The sequence below is a fragment of the Leptonychotes weddellii genome, unplaced genomic scaffold, assembly GCF_054177405.1.
Source record: "Leptonychotes weddellii isolate Sample4059 unplaced genomic scaffold, ASM5417740v2 HiC_scaffold_4985, whole genome shotgun sequence".
Lineage (NCBI taxonomy): Eukaryota > Metazoa > Chordata > Mammalia > Carnivora > Phocidae > Leptonychotes > Leptonychotes weddellii.
This window is the reverse complement of record NW_028017220.1, coordinates 46-11,309: the sequence shown is the minus strand read 5'-3', so window position 1 is coordinate 11,309 and position 11,264 is coordinate 46. Positions and strand designations below refer to the sequence as shown.

Here is an 11,264-nt window from a genome sequence, read left to right as displayed (position 1 = left end):
GGGAAGCCTGGTCTCCCTCTCCCACTCCCCCTGCTTGTGTCCCCTCTCTCGCTTGTCTCTCTCTCTCTGTCAAATAAATAAATAAAAATCTTTAAAAAAAAAAATCAAAAAGGAACATTCCAAACATAAAGAAAAAGAAAAAAAACACCTGGTTCCCGTAAGATTAAAGTCATACAACTTTGCTGCACATACTAAAAACATAAGATAAAGTCTGTAACTTTCTGGAATGTCCTTGGTGTGATGATTTGTAACCCTTTATGTAAAAACCATATATAACCCTGCACCAAATGTTCCTTCCTCAGAGCACTCTCTTCTTTGTGAAGATTGTGTATTCTGGGCAGCTATCTTGGGCTCAAATGAAACTCTTCTCCTTTCTCTTTAAAATTTTAAGAAAGGTTTGTTTATTTTATGTCAACATAGTTGTTTTATAGTGTTGTTCATCTCTCCTATTTCCTTGACCTTTTGTCTAGTTGTTCTATTGATGATTAATAAAAGTGGGACATTTAAATCTCCAACTGGGGAATATACTTTTGAATACCAAAATAAACTTTAAAGTAATGAGGCTGCTTTTCTTGGTGACCTGTTCCCAAAGAATTATCATCAAATATTTTTAAGCAGAAGCAATACTGTTAAAACAAAGGTATAGTCCCCCAGGGAGGCTTATTTGCAGTGGGAATGTGAGTGTTGCGCTACCTTCTTACAGAATTCTTTCCTGATTCTCTAGCTGAAAGGAGTTTCTTTTCTTTCTGAACTCCTTAGCAATTTATCTAGGACCTTCCTGATTGCATTAAATTGCTCCTTCATTGATCTCACCTCCCTTAGGGGTGTTTCAGCCTCTCTAAGGGTAAGAACATTGTCTTATTCACCTTTATAGCACCAGCATCTAGCTCAGTGATTTTCATTCTCTAGACTTTTGATAACATTTCAGACTAAGTGTTAAGAAGAAACATATGAGGGGTGCCTGGGTGGCTCAGTTGGTTCATCAGCCAACTCTTGATTTCCACTCAGGTCATGATCTCAGGGATGTGAGACTGAGCCCTGTGTTGGGGCATGGAGCCTGCTTACGATTCTCTTTCTCCCTCTCCCTCTGCCCCTGCCCTCCACTCATGCTCTGTCTCTCTCAAAACAAAAACAAAAAACCATGTCATTGCTATTTGCCCAAATAGTGGTTTTAAAAAGGTATTGTTGGGCGCCTGGGTGGCTCAGTTGGTTGAGCAACTGCCTTCAGCTCAGGTCATGATCCTGGAGTCCCGGGATCGAGTGCCACATCGGGCTCCCTGCTCAGCAGGGAGCCTGCTTCTCCCTCTGACCCTCCCCCCTCTCATGTGCTCTCTCTCTTCTCTCATCCTCTCTCTCAAATAAATAAATAAAATCTTTGGAAAAAAATAAAAAATAAAAAATAAAAAAATAAAAACGTATTGTTTTACGGGTGCCTGGGTGGCTCAGTCAGTTAAGCATCAACCTTCAGCTCAGGTCATGATCTCTGGGTCCTGAAATCGAGCCCCATGTTGCACTCCCTGTCTGCTTCTCCCTCTCCCTCTCCCTGTCCCTCTGCCCTTCCCCCTCCGCCCCATTCATGCACGTGCTCTCTCTCTCAAATAAAGAAATAAATCTTTTAAAAAAGTATTATTTTACATGTGGTTAAGAGTATGGACTGTGGAGCTGGGGTCAAGATGGCAGCATGGAAGGGTCCTGAACTCACCTCCTCCCATGAATACAATTCTACAGCTACATATGGAATAATTACCTTTGAAAAGAACCTGAAACCTAGCTGAACAGTGTCTCCACAACAAAGGATAAAAGGGCCACATGGAGATAGGTAGGAGAGGCAGAGACATGGGCTCACAAGAAACCCTACCACAGGTGTGGTGACCCATAGTCAGGAGGATCTCATAATACAGAGGATGTCCCTGAGGAGCGAGGGATTTGTGACCCACATCAGGTACCCCAATTCTTGGGCCCTATACCAAAAAGATGAGCCTTTGAAGCATCTGGCCTTATAAAAAAAATAGGGCTTACTTCCTGAAGAACCATAGGGCTTTAAGGAAAAGAAAATCTGCTCTAAATGGGCTCACATACAAATGTACATTCACCTGGGACCCAGCCCAAAGTAAGAATTTGAAAGGTGCCCAGACCATATGCAAAGGAGACTCATTTGTTAATCTTAAAGCTTCTACCAGAGAGGCAGGAACTCATAGGGACTCTCTATAGGGACGAAGGTGCTGGCAAGCACCATTTTTGCATTCTCCTGTCTTGTGGGTGCCAGTGCTTCTGGGCACCATTTTTGCAACCCCCACACTCCCAGCCCACTAACTCCTGTGGGAGGACCTTACTTGGCACATCCCAGCTGTAGCTGGCCATCCCAGCTAGGCTGACTGCACACCCTGTCCCCGTGCACCACAGCATGGCCTGTTCTGCCACAGCCAGCAGGCACATGCAGCCCACACAGGAGATGCCTCTTGGGCACCTGGCTCTGGTGGCCCGGAAGGATTGCAGGGTCTGAAATAAAGAGATAGTGCTTGACAGGCTATCTTCCCCAGGGCACTGCACAAACAGCAGACTGAAACATGCCCCCAGTCTTTGTGGAAAAGGCCTCTTTTCTTGTCCTGGGGCCTTAGTCTGAGGGGCAGGCTTCAGGTGTGTCACTCAACTAGAAGTTACAGAGGAGCTCCCAGGGAACATGAGTAGGAAGGTACCATATTAACATCCTCCCTTGGCCTTGCCACAGTTTGCTGATATGTCCCAGAAAGAAGCTTATACATAGCTATAAAGCCACAATTTTTGATGCTGTTGCCCGGAGGACACCCCTAGAGCTCCTGTTCTGGAAGTCATCAGGGTTTACAACTGTGGACTCACAAGACTGTATATATTCACATACTTTAAAAGCTGCTGCCTGAGGATCTGGCTTACAGTTAGTCTGAAACTAGGTGCCACCTGAGATCCCTCCTTTTGGAACAGTGACAGGTCTTAGCACACCCTCAACAACCAGGATCTATCAAGAGCAATCAAGTTACTCGACAATTAAAAAGGTCCAAGAAATAATCAAAAGCCAGAGCAAGGTTGAAAGATAACTTTCATCTTCTACACAGCCACTCCTTCAAGACTGGGAGAAATTGCTGGTTCACCTAATACATAGAAACAAACACAGAGAGTTAAGCAAATCAGGGGACAGAGGAATATGTTCCAAATGAAAGAACAAGAGAAAAGGTCAGATATAGACCTTAATGAAATAGAGATAAGTAAACTACCTGATAAAGAGTTGACAGTAACGGTCATAAAGATGTTCACTGAACTTGGGGGAAGAATGGATGAACACAGTGAAAATTTCAGTAAAGAGATAGAAAACATGAGAAACATGAGTATTAAACAAGTCACAGAGCTGAAAAATACGATAGCTGAGCTGAAAAAATACACTAGATGGGCTCAATAGCAGACTGGACAAAGAAGAAGAATGGATCAGTGACCTGAAGATAGGGCAATGGAAACCCCCCAAACAGGGCAGTGAAAAGAAAAAAGAATTTTAAAAAGTAAAGTTAGATTAAGGGAACTATGGGGCAACATCAATCTTAATAACATTCACGTTATAAGGATTCCAGAAGAAAAAGAGAGAGAGAAAAGAGTGGAAAATTTATTTGAAGGAATAATGGCTGAAAGCTTTCCTAACCTGGGAAACAGACACCCAGCTCCAGGAATCAGAGAGAGTTCCAAATTAGATGAACCTAAAGAGATCCATACCAAGGCACCTAATTAAAATATCAAAAGTTAAAGAGAGGGTATTAAAAACAGTAAGAGAAAAACAATTTGTTACATGCAAGGAAACCCCATAAGACTGTCAGCTATTTTTCCAGCCCAAACTTTGCAGGGCAGAAGGGAGTGGCATGATATATTCAAAATGCTAAAAGGGAAAAAATTCCAACCTGTGAAGGTTATCATTCAGAATTGAAGGAAAGATAAAGAGTTTTCCAGACTGTTATATATATATGCAGGATGTTGTATGTGCAACTCATTTTAATCACAAAGCAAAAATCTATTAAATGTTTATGTGCCCAATATAGGAACACCTAAATATAGAAAGCAAATACTAATAGACCTAAAAAGAAATTGACAGCAAACAATAATAGTAGAGGATTCTTTTTTTTAAAGATTTCCTATATTTATTTGAGAGAGTGGGAGTAGAGCAAGAGAGAGAGCACGAGTGGGGGTAAAGGGCAGAGGGAGAGGGAGAAGCAGACTCTCCACTGAGCAGGGAGCCCAGTGCAGGGTTTGATCCCAGGACCCTGAGATCATCACCTGAGCCAAAGGCAGATGCTTAACCGACTGAGCCACTCAGGTGCCCCAGTAGTAGAGGATTCTAATACCTCTCTTATATCAATGGATAGATCATCCATACAGAAAAGCAATAAGGAAACATTGGCCTTCAATGACATTTTGAGCCAGATGGACTTATTTGACACAGAGAAAATTCCATCCAAAAGCAGCAGAATGTACATTCTTCTCTAGAGCACATGGGAAATTTTCCAGGAGAGATCATATGTTAGGCCAAAAAACAAGTCTCAATAAATTTAAAAGATTGAAATCCTATCAAGAATTTTTTTCTGACCACAATGGTATGAAACATGAAATCGATTATGGAAGAAAACTGGAAAAATCACAAATATGTGGAGATTAAGCAACATGCTACTGAACAAGAATTGGATCAATGAAGGAATCGAAGGAGAAATTAAAAAAATATCTAGTGACAAAAGAAAATGGAAATGCAATAGTCCAAAATCTATGGGATGGAGCAAAAGTGCTTTTAAGAGGGAAGCTTATAGCAATACAGGCCTACCTCAAGAAACAAGAAAAATCTCAAATAAAGAATCTAACCATACATCTAAATGAACTAGAAAATTAAGAACAAATAAAGTCTAAAGGTAATAGGAGGAAGGAAATGTTAATCAGAGTGGAAATAAATGAAATACAGACTAAAAAGACCATTGAAAAGATTAATGAAACTAGGAGTTGGTTCATTGAAAATATAAACATAATTGACAAACCTTTAGCTAGACTCACCAAGAAAAAAAAACCAGTGGGCTCAAATAAATAATGTCATAAATGAAGGAGAAGAGGTTACAACTGATATCATAGATAGAAAGGATCCTAAGAGACTACTAGAAAAATTATACACCAACAAACTGGACAACCTAGAAAAAATGGATACATTTCGAGAAACACACAATCTTCCAAGACTGAATCATCAAGATAGGATACCTGAACTTACCAATTAATATCAAGGAGATGGAATCAGTAATCAGAAACCTCATAAGAAACAGAAGCCCAGGACAAGATGGCTTCACTGGTGAATTCTACCAAATATGCAAAGAAGATTTAGTACCTATCCTTCTCAAATTCTTCTCAAATATTGAAGAGGAAGGAATGCTTCTGAACTTATTTTATGAGGCCAGCATTCCTCTGGTACCAAAACCAGATAAGGATACCACAAAAAAGAAAATTACAGGCCAACATCCCTGATAAACATAGGTGCAATAATCCTCAACAAAACATTAGCAAACCAAATTCAACAATATGTTAAGAGGATCATTTGCTATGACCAACTGGGATTTATATTTATTCCAGGGATACAAGGATGGTTCAACATCCACAAACCAATAAACATGATACACCCCATTAACAAAATGAAGGAAAAAATCATGTCATCATATATATATATATATGATGACAATATATATATATATATAAAGTCCTGAAGACTCTACCCAAAATTGTTAAAAGTCATAAATCAATTCAGTAAAATTGCAAACAAAATCAATATAGGGAAATCTGTTGTGTTTCTAAACACCAAAAATGAACTATCAGAAAGAGAAATTAAGAAAACAATCCCATTTACAGTTGCATCAATAAGAATAAAATACCTAGGAATATAATTAGCCAAGGAAGTAAAAGACCTGTATACTGAAAACTACAAGACACTGCTAAAAGAAATCAAAGAAGACCCAAATAAATGGGAACATATCCCATGCTCATGGGTTGGAAGAATTACCATTTTCAAAATGTCCATACTATCCAAAGCAATCCATAGATTCAATGCAATTCCTATGAAAATTCCAATGGCATGTCATGCGACCGCTTTCCTGGGATGTCTTGGTGTCAGCTGTCTGCTATAAACTGTGAACTATCACCTGGTCCTGCAACTGCTTTCCTGGGACTGGCTGGCAAGTGTGGCAAGATCCTCTCTCAGATCAACAGTGCGGGTGGACACCATAGGAGTCCCTGAAAGGCTCAGACATGGATGGGGTAAATGCAGGGTTCAGACGGAAACCGGAGACACAAATAGGGTGATTCATCACTCTTCTGTGAGGGCTCACTGAAGAGTAGGGGTGTGAACTTTCAGCTCTTAGGCTTAAGAGCAGGGCACAGCCATTTTCATCCTGCCCATCAGTGCTGAAAGCCTTCAGGGAACAAAACAGCCACACCTATGGAGGGCAGATCTGTGTACACCTAGCCCCGCCCCCCCCCGTGCCATGGAGGCCGTTTCCACTGAAACAAGTCAGCCTGAGAATCAGCACAGCTGACCCCTCCCCCAGAAGACCAGCACAAACAACGAGCTAGCACCAAGTTTATTGATCATAGAATGTTGCAAAGCTTCAGCTCTAGGGGAAATAGGATCTACCTTCCTTTTTCACTTTTATTCTTTTTTTTCATTTATTTTCTTATATTTTCCAATTCCTTTTTAAAAGACTTTTATAATTTTTTAAATTTTTATTTTTACATATATAGTTTATATATTTTTAAAATTTTTTGGTTTACTTTTAATTTTTTATTTTGGGATCTAGATTCTTTTAACAAGCAGACCTAAACACATCCAGGATCTAGTTATTTTTTGTTTCCTTGTTTTTTGTTTTCCTTGTTTCCTCCTCCACCCCCACCCCACCCCCATACCACCCCCCACTTTTTTGTTCTTTTTTCTCTTTCTTCTTTTCTTTTCTGGACAAATGACAAGGTGGAGGAATTCACCCCAAAAGAAAGAACACGAGGTAGAATTAATGGCCAGGGATTTAATCAATACAGATATAAGTAAGATGTCTGAACTAGAATTTAAAACAATGATTATAAGGAGACTAACTGGGCTTGAAAAAAGCATAGAAGAGACTAGAGAATCCCTTACTGCAGAGATAAAAGAACTAAAATCTAGTCAGGCTGAAATGAAAAATGCTATAACCGAGATGCAGTGAAGGCCATCAAAATGAGGATGGACAAAGCACAGGAGCAAATCAGTGATATAGAAGATAAATTATGGAAAATAATGAAGCTGAAAAGAAGAGGGGGAGAAAGGTAATGGACTATGAAGGTAGACTTAGGGAGCTCAGTGACTTATTAAAATGTAATAACATTCATATCGTCATAGAAATCCCAGAAGACGAAGAGAGAGATGCAGGGGCAGAAGGTTTATTCGAACAAATTACAGCTAAATAATTCCCTAATCTGGGGAAGGACACAGACATCAAAATCCAAGAAGCACAGAGAACTACCATTCAATTCAACAAAAGCCGACCATTGCCAAGGCATATCATAGTCAAATTCATGAACTACCCAGAGAAGGAAAGAATCCTGAAAGCAACAAGGGAACAAAGGTCCTTAACCTACAAGGGAAGAGAGTTCAAATTCGCAAGGGATCTGTCCATAGAGACTTCACAGGCCAGAAAGGGTGGAGGGAGGGCCTGGGGTGTGCATGTGCATTTACCCTGTGTGGCCACCAGAGAGCAGTGTGGCCTCAACCATGTGTGGCAGAACATGGGGCTTGTGAATGTGGCTTGCAGCTAGGGCTGCAAGTTACTGAGCTCTTCCTACCTGCAGGCTCATTTTCCCTCATTAATGAAGGACACTGAGACCCTTTTTTTTACAGAGAAAGAAACAAGCATAAGGAGATTAAATAAGTTGCCTGATCACAAAGCTGTTAAGTGGTGGAGCCAGAATGGGAATCTGAGCAGTCTGGCTCCAGAGCAAGCATTCATTGATTCACTGTGTGCTGAGCACCTACTCAGGACAAGGCCCTGTGCCCTGTAGAAGCGACATGAATAATAGGAATGTAGTTAATCACCACCATTGATTTAATGCCCACAGAACTCTACCTATAATAATAGGGAAAATGGTGATGATAATGATAGGAATAAAAATCAGTTTAAACGAGCTTCGTGGTTTATATGAATGATCTCGATGAATCTTGAGAGCCATGCCCTGAGGAATGAAGCCATGCTGTCCCCACATCAGAGAAGGACATGGAGGCTGAGAGAGGTGAAGTAATTTTCCAAGGCAGAGAGTAGAAATTGGAAGTATGGACACTGGTCCTGTTCTTTTCCAGAGGCTCAACTGTCAACTTGTTTTTCCATTTACTTAATACACATTTACTTTTTAGACTATACACTTGGTTGCCACTCCCCCTGAGCCTCCACTCTGGTTCTGCGCTGCAGGTGGTGAAGGCATTTATTGTCCTGACCCCGGAATTCCTCTCCCATGACCGGGACCAGCTCACCAAGGAGCTGCAGCAGCATGTGAAGTCAGTGCCAGCCCCGTGTAAGTACCCCAGGAAGGTGAGTGAGGGCAGAGGGATGGGGTCTGGTCCCCTCCAGTGGGCCCTAGGCTCTGCTGCCCCAAATCTCCTGGGGTGGCTGGGGTGGAGCTTATGTAGCCCATGGAATGAGCATTTTTCTCTACTGAAGAAGCATTCAACTTAGGGGTTTAGGGGAGATCCATCTTAATCATGGAAACCTCTATCCTGTGTCAGAAAACAAAAAGGCTGACAAAAAACCTGCAGAAAAAAATCAGCCAAGAGCCTAGAAATATCCAAGAAGGTTATTTGAAATCTTTCACAATTTGAAAAAGACATTCAAGTCAACAACTGCCACACTTTTAAAAAACATTATTTGTAGTAAGAAATATATTCTAAATTGAAGCCCAATACATACATAAATACATAACAAACAAAAGTTAACAAAATAGCCCCGCATCGGGCTCCCTGCTTGGCGGGAAGCCTGCTTCTCCCTCTCCCACTCCCCCTGCTTGTGTTCCCTCTCTAGCTGTCTCTCTCTCTGTCAAATATATAAATAAATTAATTAATTAAAAAAAAAGTTAACAAAATAATATTTATTGTAGCATAAAATACATTCTGAGAGATTTTTTTTCTACCTTGTTTTCAGTGCCATGTGCGAACTATGAAAATGTCCAACAATAGAGAAATGATTAAATTATTCGTGGTAATTAATGCTGTCCTATAATTTAAAAAGATGATGCAGATCTCTTATTTGTAACATAAAAAACATCACAAAAATATATTATTAAGAGAAAAAAGACTGTGAATAAATATACATGTTATCTGACTTGTTGAAAAACCACGTTTGCAAGGATACATGGGTCAAAAATTTAACGTGTCTTTCTTTTGTAATAATACATTGCTGTGCTTTCTGAGTGTTTACCCAAAGGTAGATAGCTAATATTTATTGAACATGTGTGCCGGGTGCTGGACTCAAAGCTCTACATGTATTATTTCATTTAATCCCCCCAAACCTGAGATGGTATAACCATCCATTTGACAGAATGGAAACAGGAGAGGCTCAGAGACTCACAGTAAATTGCCTGAGGTTGGAGTGAAGAAAAGGGCAGAGCTGAACTCAAACCCAGTGTATCTGAAAATGGAGTTCGTCCTTCACATGTAAGGCTCTGCTGCCTCCTAGAGAGTAGACTGGAGGATGCATGCCAGTTAGGATGGGCTGATGTTACTGTGAGGAATTAGTAGCCCCTCGTCTTAGTGGCTCCTACTAGGGAAGTATCTTTCTTGCTCCTGCCACATGTCCGCATGGTCTTCCTGGGACCAGGATAAAGGAGCACCCACCATAGGTAATTGCCAGGTGCTAGAAGAGATGGACAGAGTGGATGCCAGACCCAGTGGTCCCAAGTGTTCTGTTCGAGGTGGCACGCCTCACTCCCACTCACATCTCACTGGTCAGAGCACGTCACAGGGCTGCATCCAACTTCCTGGGTCAGGGGACACCCTGACATGCCTTGGTGGAGCCTACTGGGGCCACCACATGGTGCCAGCCCGTCTGGGGGACTGTGCAGGGGCAGAGGAGGAGCCTGGGGCATTGGTAAGAAATGACAGCAGGACTAAGTTGGGATGGGTTTGCGTTATCCTTGACCAGGTGGAATTTGTCTCAGAACTGCCCCAAACCGTCACTGGCGAGATTAAAAGAAGTGACCTTCGGAAAAAGGAGTTTGGTCAGATATAATCAGCAAAACCCTCAGAAACCACTGTGTCTTCTTCGCCAAATCCCTGGCTGCCTCAGTTTCCTCACTATGGGGAGGGTGAGGAGGGGAGTGTTGGACATTGATTTTAAGAGCATCAGGAGTGCTCACATTCCAGCATTTTTGTTCTTTTAAATTACTATCCGTTACTCTCCTGCTTCCAAGTCCCCGAGTGAGAGCCCAGGATGTGGCTGGGGTAATAAACGGACATGAGCATCCAAGGGGACTTGTGTTGTGCTTCGATTCTGTGAATGAACCAGTGCTAAATGCTGTCCCTCCATGATTCTCCCCAAGCCCCATTGGAGAGGACTCTGGGGCCAGATTCTCCCCCCTGGTTCCAGGGGCCCTGGGTGACTCCTTTTGTCTATTCAACCAGCACACAGAGGTCTGGGGAGGGACCCTTCCTTGGCCCCAGGTGTCCACCTCTGCCTGGCTTGCCCATGCCCTGCTGGAGGGTGAGGTCAGGGCCAGAGCTAGTGAGGTGGCTGGGGAAGGCGGAAGGCGCCGAGGGCAGCCCAGCCTGGTGATTCCGCTTGCCTGCCAGACCATTCCTCACCGCTCCATCCAGCATGCCATGGACCTGCTGCCTCTGTATGCTGCTGCTTCCAGGTCCCAGCCTGCACCAGCGTAGGTGTGGGAGGGATCTGCCCTGTGGGGACCCAGGAATCCTGCAAGACTCCTCCAGCCCTTTCCGGGGTGCCCAATCCCCCATTCCTTCCATGGAGCCCAGGAGCTCCATTCCCCAGCCCTCCGTAGGGCCCCCCAATCACTCACCCTTCCCCAGGGCCCAAGAATCCCTCAGCCTCCCCAGGGGCCCGGAGCTCTCCCCACACTTTTTGAGGTCCTCCTGCCATCTGGAGCCCGAGAGATGATGTGTGCAAAGGGCAGGGCTTAGCACAGGCCTGAAACAGGAGGGACCTGTGGTTGTCACCAGTGTTGCCTTTCACAGCTGTGAGACGTGAGGCACC

General features: G+C 42.7%; 1 long non-coding RNA gene across 1 annotated transcript; it reads left to right on the top strand.

The window, feature by feature from the left end:
* The first annotated feature begins 7,692 nt into the window (after positions 1-7,692).
* LOC145719516 (uncharacterized) lies at positions 7,693-10,522 on the top strand. The gene is made up of 2 exons (XR_014142428.1): positions 7,693-8,571; positions 10,194-10,522. It is a non-coding gene; the product is annotated as an uncharacterized LOC145719516 (long non-coding RNA).
* Positions 10,523-11,264: the final 742 nt, after the last annotated feature.